We start from the raw sequence: 11,481 nt of genomic DNA, 5'->3' as shown, positions 1-11,481 counted from the left end.
GCCCATTCCATATTGCCCATTACGTATTCCACATATTTCTACAAAAAGGTTATGTATGGTATTCTCTGACTCACTTAGATACACTCCAAATTTCCCAGTTGTCACTCTTCTTCGACTATTCTACTGTACTGAAGAGTAGACCTCGAGCACTATAAGGCTTGGAGGCTATTCTACTATGAATCCTATGACAATCATCCCAAAATTATCCCTGTCTTCATGAAGGCTGCAGCCTCTTCCAATCCTAAACCTTTGCATACCCCTGACCAAGACCCATGCATTAGGCATTTCCCATTCCACTATGTCCATTTGGTTCATATTTTCTGCTGACTTGCTCCATTCCAATGTCACATAGGAAGGCAGTGAGGAGGAAGAGAAGCTGCTGCACATGAATATGGTTAGGTTGGGTGAGTGGTCAAGAATGAATATGCCAGTGTGAAGTTATTCTTTTTGGTACAAAAGGAATATGTTTTTAATGATAGACTGGGAATCTTTTGCATTTAGGGGACCTTATATATGCATCATAGTTAATATGCAGGCAGAGCAAAAATTGGGAAGACTGCTTTTGTTACAAAAGGGATTGGAGTACAAAATTCTAATTACAATTACAAAGGGCATTAGTAAGGCCACATCTGGAGAAATGTATGCAGTTTTCGTTTTCTTACCCAAGGAAAGACAGACATGCTGCAGAGAGTATAACAAAGGACATATGACAACGGATTGAATAGATTAGACATGTATCCTCTGGAGTTTAGGAGAATTTGAGTCATCTAATTGAAATGTAAGCTTTAGAGGAGCTAAAAAGGGTAGGTGCTAAGAAAATAATCTCCCTGCTGTAGAAACTAGAATATGGTCATAAACACAAAATAAAACATTGGTCATTTAAGACTGAGATGAGGTATTTTCTTCACTCAATGCTGTGAATAATTAGAATTCTCTATTCCAGAAGGTTGCAGACTTTTAGTCTTTGAGTTTAGTCCTGACAGAGGGTGGTAGATTTTTGGGTCTTATAGCAATTGAAGGAAAATGAATAGGTTAGGAAGATGGACATCAGCCAGCTATGATTTTGTTGAATGACAAAGCAATATCAGGGTGCCAAACAGTCTACTCCAGTTCCTATTTCTTATGCTGTTAAATAGTGAGACAGAATGCAGAAAATATTCTGACTTCACTTGACAGAAATCTAGATCAGGGAATCAACTATAATAAAGCATTTTTAGCACATGATGCAGTGCTATCGTGAAATAATAAAGCTTCTGCCTCGATCATATATTGACCAAAGGAGCATAAGACATAGCTCAACCATTCAATGAGATTATAGCTGATCTAATAATCTTCAAATCCACTTTCTGCCTTTTCCTTATAACCCTTCATTATCTTACTACTTAAAACTGCCTGGCTCAGTTATGAATATACATAGTAAACCAGCCTCACCAGCCTTCTGCAGTGAAGAATTCCACATATTCACTACTCTCAGAGTAGAAAATCCCCCTCGTGTATTTTTTAATGACTAACCACTTATTCTGAGATTATGCCCTCTGGTCCTAAATTCTGCCACAAAAGGAAACAATCCCTCTGCATTTATCCTCTCAAGTTCACTAAGAATCTTGTATATTTCAATCAGGTTACCTCTCATTCTTCTAAATTGCACTGTGTACAGGCTCAACCTATGAGACCCTTCCTCCTAAGACAATCCTTCCATTCCTGGTACCAGCCTAGTGAACCTTATCTGAGCTGTCGTCAATGCCAACATAATTTTCCTTAGATAAGGGCCCCAAAACGGTTCATTGTATTCCAGCTGTGGTCTGACTAATGCCTTCTATAGTTTAGCGAAGCATTCCTACTTTCTTACTCCATGCCTTTTGAAATAAAGGGCAACTTTTTATCTGCCTTCCCTATTATCCACTAAAGTTGGGTGCTAGCTTTTTGTGATTCATAGAATGAGGACTCTCAAATCCTTCTGTTTTGGAGCTCTCAGCAGTCTTTCTCCATTTAAATAATATACAGTATAGTGCATAGCGAAAAACTTTGCAGCAACCTTTGCTTAGGTTGTAGACATGCTCGCTGAGCCAGTTGGTTTGGATGCAAACGTTTTGTCACTCTGCTAGGTAACATCGCCAGTGCACCTCCGGTGAAGCATCGATGTTCTGTCAGCTTGTTAATTATATGCCTCGGTTTGTTGGGGTGATTGGTATTACTTCTGGCTTTGTTTCTCAAAGGTTTGTACACAAGATCTAATTCAATGTGCTTGTTGATGGAGTTCTGGTTGGGCCTCCAGAAATTCCCTGGCATGTCTTTATTTGGCTTGTGCAATTATCAATGTGTTGTCCCAGTCAAATTCGTGTCCCTCGTTGTCCATGTGTAGTGAAACAAGTGAGAACTGGTCGTGTCTCTTGATGGCTAGTTGGTGTTCATGCACCCGTATTGTCAATTTTCTTCCGGTTTGGCCTATGTACCAGTCCTTGCATGGTATTTTGTATATTACCCCAGTTTTGCCAGTTTTAGTTATGGGATCCCTTATGTTCATCAGTAGCTGTCATAGGGTGGTTGTCAGTTTGTGGGATACTCTGATACCTAGGGGTCTGAGTAGTCTTGTGGTCACCTCTGAAATGTCCTTGATGTGTGGTAGGATGATAAGTGATTCTGGTTGTGTTATGTCTTCCTGTTGTGGTCTGTCTCGGAGGTAAAGGAGGATTGTACATTTTGGGTATCTATTTCTGTTGAAGACTCCATATAAGCGTTCCTGTTCTGCTTTGCATAGTTCCAGGTTGCTGCAATGTATTGTGGCTTGTTTAAATAGTGTCCTGATGCAGCTCCGTTTGTGAGCGTTGGGGTGGTTGCTAGTGTAATAAAGTGTTTGGTCTGTATGTGTGGTGTTTCTATATACGCTAGTCTGGAGCTCTCCATTCTACCTTCATCTCAAAATCTTCTCGAAACTTTAAACCTTTGCTTACTTTGCAGCAGTCTCAAGAAAAAAGAAGTTTAAATGCAATCAATTCAGTAATTACATATTTTGTAGAAGATTTATCTTTAAATTGCAGGGAATTATTATGAGTCGAGGCATTTTCAACTTGACAGGCTAAATTTAAATTGAACCTAGATTATAGCAATAAACTTGACTGACTATACTATTTTTACAAAGTCAGTTCAGGCATTCCCGTAGTGACATGGGTTTAAAACACACTACTATTCAGAAAGTATGTGCAACCAGAAATTACTTCCAAGATACCAGCAATGAAATTGTTTGGAAGTTCAGATTGAATTATAAGATTTGTAGCATAGAACAGTTCCAGAGGCATTAATTAAAATTTAATAATTTAAATCAGATACTAAATTGAATCTATGAGAGGGACAACAGATGCTTTTAATTAATGGATGAGATGCAGGCTTCTGATGTTTGCACTTCCTGTACTATGTACAAGCTTCAGAATACTTCATGCCTCTTGGGGATGCAAGTATGTAGGAAGTATGTGTGTATGAATGGTCTTCAAGTGTTTAAGCTCAAGCTCAGGACTTCTAAGATTAAGTGACACTTGGAGTAATGTGCAGTATCAGGGAGGATGATCTTCCTGGATTGTATGTTCTAGGAGAAGAATAGAAAGAGACAGGAAGGGAAGTCTTCAGGGTGGGTGTCAGCCTTAAATGAGCACTCAGCATTGCAAATTACTGGGAGTAATAACACCTTAAAAGAGTGTCTGGGAAACATAGTATACAGAACGGAACAGAAATGATGAGAAATGCAGTCATTAAAGGAGACTTCACAGCTAGGGGAACAGACAGGCATTTCTGTTACTGTAATCATGTGTCTCACAGAGTGTGTTACCTCCCTGATGCCAAGGTAAAGGACATCGAGGATGAAGAATATTCATCAGGGCGGATTGAGGCAGAAATTGTAGTATGCCTTGATAAAATTGACACAACACCAAACTTGCATATGGACTGGGACCAAGATTAGAGCCAGACAGGTGTAGTTTTACTTAGGACAGAATATGGTCATCTCAGTTGTCCATTGCTGCTTGACAGCCAGCTATGATTATTAATAATTACAAGGCACATGAAGGGCCCATCCTGAGATTTTTAGTGAATATGTGAATATGAAGTGAATATCCTTTATTGTCATGTGTATTCAATACAAAATACACTGAAAAGTGTGTACCGTCACCATACATAGGTGCCATTATTAACTTAGAATAAAATAAAGATAACTTAAAAACAATCCAACTTTTCCTTCTCCACTGCTACAGAATACCGCTGCCAGAGTCTTGCTCCAGGCTTTCCAACCCATGCCACGCCACTGCCAGGGGCCCACTCCAGGCTTCACAGGTTAACTGACTGACTCAGTGGCCATGCTGCCTATGAAGATGATGCTGCCACTCCGGAGCCCATCAAGTTGGCAACGTGGGCAACCCAAGTCAAACTGGACCACATCTAAGCCACCTTTTCAGGAATGGGACAGCATGGTGGCTAGGTGGGGCGGCATGGTGGATCAGTATTCAGCACTTCTGCATCACAGCACAAAGACCTGGGTTTAATTCAGGCAACTGTCTATGTGGAGTTTCCATGTTCTCCCTGTGTCTGCATGGGTTTCCTTTGAGTGCTCCAGTTTCCTCCCACAGTCCAAAGATGTGCAGATTAGTTGGATTAGCCATGTTAAATTGCCCATAGTGTCTAAGGATGGACAGGTTAGGTGGTTTAGCCACGGGAAATGAAGGGTTACAGGAATTGGGTAGAGGTGTGGATCTGGGTGGGATGATCTTTGGAGGGTCAATGTGGACTTGGTGGGCCAAAATGGCCTGCTTCCACACTGTAGGGATTCTATGAAAGTGATAGAATGGAGCACTGAATCATGGAAGGCATACCTGTCAACCCACCAATAATTAAATGTGGCCCCTGGCCATCCTAGCAAGGATTGCTGTGAGAAAGGACCCATTTCAAATTATTAAAAAATGACTTCAAGAGATGACACTTTCATGCTGAGGTACCCTGTCTTAAATTTTCAGGTATCATTTTGGCTGGTGTGTCTGTGGATACATTAGTAAGGAATGTGTGTCAAAAATCTTTGCAATTGGGTGGTGATTCTTGGGTCCTACTTTTGCTGAGGGGGGCTACGTTCAACACATTCAACAAGTTAATACATACTCTTGATTAACATGATCATGGATCCCATTCAAGAGAAAATGAGAGCATTGTCCCATCTCTTACAAAATCAAAAGATTTGTATAATGTTCTATGACTTTTGGTGCCACAAACCCATAATACAGACGGATCATATATCTGACTTCCTACAATTCTCACTGGTCCTCCAGCCTTGGGAACACATCGCCAGTCCCTTATTGAATGCACAGCCTGCTTCCTTCCAGTAAGTGTCCTAACCCTTTAAGAGTTCTGGTAGGCATCCGTGAAACAAGCTAGGCAGAATTTCCTCAGCTCCTGAATGATATAGGCAAAGGCAAGTTCATTGGAAAAATATTGCAAGAACACAAAAGAGATTTTCAGTGTTGAAAAAGAGTGCTATTTTCTACTGAAGCTACAACAGCCAGATGAGAATCTTATTCATGAGTCTTGAGGTCCAATTTGCATGAATTAACATCTCATCATTATTGAATCTCACCTCAATTACATGGAGGTTGTTATTTTCACAAAGCGATGTGAAACTAGATGATAACAATTCCCATCATGAAAGTCTGAGCAGTACCTGGCGACTGCTCAAAATATAACAATTGGAAGCAATAGAGCTTAGGAGGGCATATGGTGTTGTGGTACAGAGGCTAAGGTCACTGACATTCACCACCATTTTGCCTTCAATGTGGGGACAGTACATAACAATGTTTGGTGTAACTAAGTTTTATGCTTGGGCTTCAGTGGTTAAAGTGAGAGATGAGGAGTTAAAAGAGTCGGGCCGAAATGTGGTGAATGTTAAAACAGATGGGCTGACTGGGGGACAAAGGCAGAAAGGAACAAGAAGGTTTCAGATGTCACCTTGATTGACAGGTTGAGCATGCAACTCACTCCATGAAGCGCTACCTGTGTTACCCTCTGCCCACATCTCAATTGTAAATGAAAAATGGCTGCCACCACACTCTGCACATGCTGGGTAAAGTTCCTGTTAAAATTAAACTTCTGAGGAAATGGGCTGTATCTGTGTGTGATGTGAGGCCCTTCCAGGGGCAGTACCATTAGTTAAACATTCACAGGTTAAAGACATCTGTTATCACAGAATTCTGGATGTGAACTTGATACATTGATCAGGATATCCATAAGAACTCCTGGCCACAAACAATCTTGACCACCTCATTCAACATTACAAATTAATCCTGGTAATGGCTACAGAGTAGAAGTAATATCAGACAGGCTGTGAAGTTTCACAGTTCACAAATACATTCCAAGGTCTTATAGCATGCAAAGATCCAGACGTTCTGAGTAATCACATTGAATTTGAAATGTTAGTTTAGTTTCTTTCAATCCGTAGATGCTGTCAGACATGCTGAGTTTCTCCAGCACTTCCTGTTTCTATTTCAGGAGCGGCACACCTCACCCCTTGTAAGCATAAAGTGTCCACACCCTTATCCTATAACCATTGCTGTCTTTCTTGGGTAATGTGTGGTGGAGAGATAGGGAAGAAGTTTCTCATTCTTCCTACACACTTACAGTTTCCTACTATATGTGGATCAAATGACTTGCGCAACATTTGCCTGAATCAAAACTACTAATGGCACTGACGGCAGTAATGATAGCAAGCCTCATTACCTTAATTCTTGTAGTTGTAGCTGCAATGACAGTCAATCACACAGCTGACGATGAAAAGTGAGTTGTGCCGCTCTGGGAAATATGAACAAATATTTACAAATATGATATTCACATGCCACCTATGTACCCTTAAATGGCTTTCCTTTTCCTGTTCCCCCTCAGTATTCAGGTGCTAACTCAGGATCTGCAGCTGGGGTGGTGGGATACCTTCCTACAGTGGAGTCTGTTGCCGTTAGGCATTTTGGGTGAGTGACACTGGAAATGTTGAACTTTCACAATCTGAAGGATCGGAGGCAGGGTGGAGAAAGAGGTGCCTGGCACCTTTGGAGTGCCCTGAGACTTCTGCGCCAGCCTTCATGTTGTTCCTGCTCTGTTTGGGTCCCTACTGTTATTGTCCTCTTCTCATGAAAAATAGGCACCTGGAATGAGGTCAAAATGTTTCCTCCCCCTGTTGCATTGTCATTGATGAACACCAAGGCTATAGCAATGGAGTGCAGGTCATTGCCCATTTTTTTATTCATTCGTTCAGAGGATGTGGATTTCCCTAATTGTCCAGTTAAGCATCAACCACATTGCTGCGGGCCTGTGGTCACATGTACACTGACTGGGCAAGAATGGCAGTTTCCTTCCCTAAAGGACATTACTGAACCAAAAGGGTTTTTTGTGACAATCAATGACTGTTTCATTTAATTCCAGATTGTTATTAAATTCAAATTCTACCATCTGCTGGATTCAAACCCAGGTCCCTGGGTCACTGGATTAATAATTTAGTGATAATACCACTAGGCCATTGCCTCTCACCTCAAATCTGGCAGACACTGAGTATGCTGGACCTGCGTTTCCATCGCAGCCAGCAACCTGTCCATGGAGATAGTCAGGTGCTTGTATCCTGTGCCTACCATGGTATAGATGATTTTGATGGACTCCTCCAATCTTTGATCCCGTTTCCCAAGTATCTCCTACAGACCTGCCAGCTGCTCCTGTATCATCTTGGGCATTTGGACCAATCTAAAATGACCAACGCTATGAAGTCCTCTCCTCCTGGACTGAGTAGATGCCTGGTCTCTGAATGCTGTTGGGGTGAGCCATTTCTTCCACAGCTAACTGCAGAGGTGCCACTGACATGCTGGCCAGAATGTGCTCAAGTCTAATCTTGCTGGCATGCCAACTGAGATAGGAGAAAATTACTGCAGATGCTGGAATCTGTACTGAAAACAACAAATGCTGGAGATCATAGCGGGCCAGAAAGCACCCATGGAGAGCCAGCACCCGGCACCCACCACCACTTCCTGCCCCCACAACTATAGCATAAATGCTATCCACTTCACACATCACTTCAGCACTGATGAAGAGTCATCTAGACTTGAAATGTTAGTTTGCTCTCTCTCCAAGGATTCTGTCTGAATCAATGTGATCTCCAGCATTTGTCGTTTTCAGTACCAACTGAGGCATCTGTATCTGAACTGGAGGATGCAGGAGGCAGCATTTCAGGTACTTTCCTCCGAGGATTCTGTCTTCTTCTTTATAGGTTAATGAGATGGTGTTGACTGCAGGGCTTGCTCTCTTCAGGACAGAGACTGGATGCTGTGGTGCCCACAGAAGACAACAGAGGGACTAAGTTATGAAGTAGGGTAGAAGCTTGGGCACGTTAAGAATACTTTCAGTGAAGGTAATGGGAGAGCAAAGCTGCACCTAAGAATATATCTGAGGAATATATTCTGAGGAAGGGTCACCGGACCCGAAACGTTAACTCTGTTTTCTCCTTCACAGATGCTGCCAGATCTGCTGAGCTTTTCCAGCAACTTTGTTTTTGTTCCTGATTTACAGCATCCGCAGTTCTTTGGGTTTTTATTAAGAATATATCTTGCTTGTTTATGGGGAAATGGAGGACTCAGCATCCCTGCATGAGCAGTCTCTTATCCTCTCCTGTGAGTACAAGGTTTCTCTCCTCATATAGGGTGAGGAGATGAATCAGAAACTCAGCACCCCGTCCTGGCCCTCTCTGCTCTCAATAGTTATTTTCATCTGGAATAAGACAAGAGAAGGCAGTAAGTAGATAAAATTGGCTAGCACAGATGTCATATTGACAAAGATAGGGAAATGGTGGAAAGGTGTCCTGAATAAGCACAGAAGGCATACAGAGTATGTGGTCTGGGCTTTGTAATCAATGATAACTATTAGTCGGGGGAGATAATTCATGCAGTAGAGTGGTAGGCCGTGAGCGTTGATGGGAGCTGGGTGCAGGAACATAGTTAGCATGAGGCTGCAGAGAGATGGTGACATATACCCTTTGTCATTTCTGCATGTCCCTCCGGACTATGGAAACAGCACAGAACTGGGTCACAACTTCAGACCAGGCTGGCAGGGTTTGGTGTCAGGGTCTTCTTTGGTGGTCGTAAGAAAGAAGGATCCCTTCTTTCCAACATCCTCCAGGTCCCTGTCACCAAAATGGAGTGCCAACTTGCCCCTAGCAGCTATCTTTTTTTATTCATTCACAGGATGAGCATGTTGCTGGCTAGACTAACATTTATTACCCATCCTTAATTGCCCAAAGGGCAGTTAAGAGTCAATCACATTGCTCCACTGCTGGAGTCATATGTAGGCCAGAACATTATCTAGATTAACAGCGATAATACCACTAGGTCATTGCTTCCCCAACTGGGGCAATACTTCCACACTAACAGTGAAAGGAATTTTTGAGCTTTGTAGCATTTGGGCTGATGCATTTGAAACATGGCCCCAGCAGCATGAAACCCAGAAAATTATAGCATGGGTGAGCACTTCCACTGCGATAGTGTGTGACTAGCCCCCCAGAGGAATGATTTATAGGTAGTGAGATGATCACCATAAAGTTGTACAAGAAAACTCACTACAACTCACAAAGAAACTCTTCATGCAGCTCCATGAACTTGACACTTGCCCAAATTCTGGGAAAAATTCAGCCATTTGTGGAGTCTGGATCTAGGGTTGAACAAGTGGCCTAGTTCCATTGTAAAATTGAAAATCCACTGCAGAAATAGAGAAGACAGATGTAGAGATTCAATGTTAAGCACGATCGCTCTGAATAACTTCTAACAAAAATACAAAGATGGTTTAAGACATGAAAGTGCAGAAAAGATTATGTCAAATTCTTGAGGAAATGGACCAAAATTGATGGATTGCATCTCAGCAGGAATAATGTCCTGAAGACAATAAGGACTGCAGATGCTGGATGCCAGAGTCTGAAGGTGTGAGGCTGGAAAAGCACAGCAGGTCAGACAGCATCCAAGGAGCAAGCAAGTCAATGTTTCGGGCCGAAGCCCTTCGGCAGAACTGGTGTCCTTTTGGAAGGTACGTATTGCTCATTTCACAATCTATGAATACCACTTGCAACCTGAAACGTTACGCCTACCTTGATTATATAATATATTTCTCTAAACTCGAGTGACCAAAGAATTCACAAAATGTGGAACTAATCATTTAAAGAGATAATTTAAAGTACAATGCATGATTCATTAATCATGACCCATCTGTCACACCACCAGTAAGGGGGCTACACAAGTAGAGAAAAGTTGGGTGACTATCAGGAAGACGAATAAGCATGGGCAGGCAGTTCAGAAGCCCCTGTGGCCATTCTCATGTAAAATAGTATACTGTGTTGGATACTGTTGTGGGGGCAGACTCTCAAAGTAAAGCAACAGCAGCAGCCAGATCAGTGGCACCACAACTGGCACTGCTGTACAGCAGGGATGATTGAGACATCGGTGAGCAGAAGTGCTTGAGGCCTCTACAGTCAGGGATTCAGATAGGAGTTTCTGTAGCTGCAAACAAGACTCCAGGATAGTGTGTTGCCTCTCTGGTGCCAAGGTAAAGCATGTCTTTGAACAGGTACAGGATATTTTGAAGGGCAAGGGTGAGCAGCCAGTGGTTGTGGTCCATATTGATACCAATGACATAGGCAGAAAGAGAGATGAGGTCTTGAAAGGGAGTTCAGACAGTTAGTAAGTGAAAAAGCAGGATCTCCATGGTTGTAATCCCAGGATTACTTCCTGTGCCATGTACCCGAGTGAGGCTAGGAAAAGGAAGATAGTAAAGTTAAGCACATGGCGAAGGAGTTGGTGTAGGAGAGAGGGTTTCAGTATGTGAATCATTGGTATGTCTTCTAGGGCAAATGGGACCTGTACAAGAAGGACAGGTTGCAACTAAACTGCAGGGGAATAAATATCCTGGCAGCGAGGTTCTTCTCAGAGAGGAGGCTTTAAACTGGTGTGGCAGGAACCAGTAATCAGAGCAGTAGGTCAACAAATAAAATGACTGAGGACGAGTCTGAGACTAAGGCCAGCAAGATGAAGATGAAGGACAGGAAGTGGTTACTGAACACAACAGGACTGGCCATCTATTAATGTGAGGAGTATGACAGGTAAGGCAAATGAACTTAAAACTTGGATTTATATATAAAGCTATGATGTGTAGCTATTAAAGAGACTTGGTTGAGAGAGGGAAAGGCTGTCAGCTTAACATTCCAGGATTTAGATGTTTCAGGAGTGATAGAGACAGATGTAAGAGGTGGGGAGCTGCATTACTGATAAGAATATCAACTATACTGAGGGACGACACCTTGGAGGGCTCATCCAGCAAGGCCATATGGATAGAACTCAGAAAGTGGAGGGTGCAATCACTTTGATGGGATTGTACTACAGCATCCCAATAGACAGTGGTAATGGAACAGAAATAATCATATTATGAAAAATATGAAAA

Source organism: Rhincodon typus, chromosome 4 (assembly GCF_021869965.1).
Source record: "Rhincodon typus isolate 14 chromosome 4, sRhiTyp1.1, whole genome shotgun sequence".
NCBI classification, from domain to species: domain Eukaryota; kingdom Metazoa; phylum Chordata; class Chondrichthyes; order Orectolobiformes; family Rhincodontidae; genus Rhincodon; species Rhincodon typus.
The sequence above is the reverse complement of the archived record's forward strand: the minus strand, read 5'-3'. Positions refer to the sequence as shown.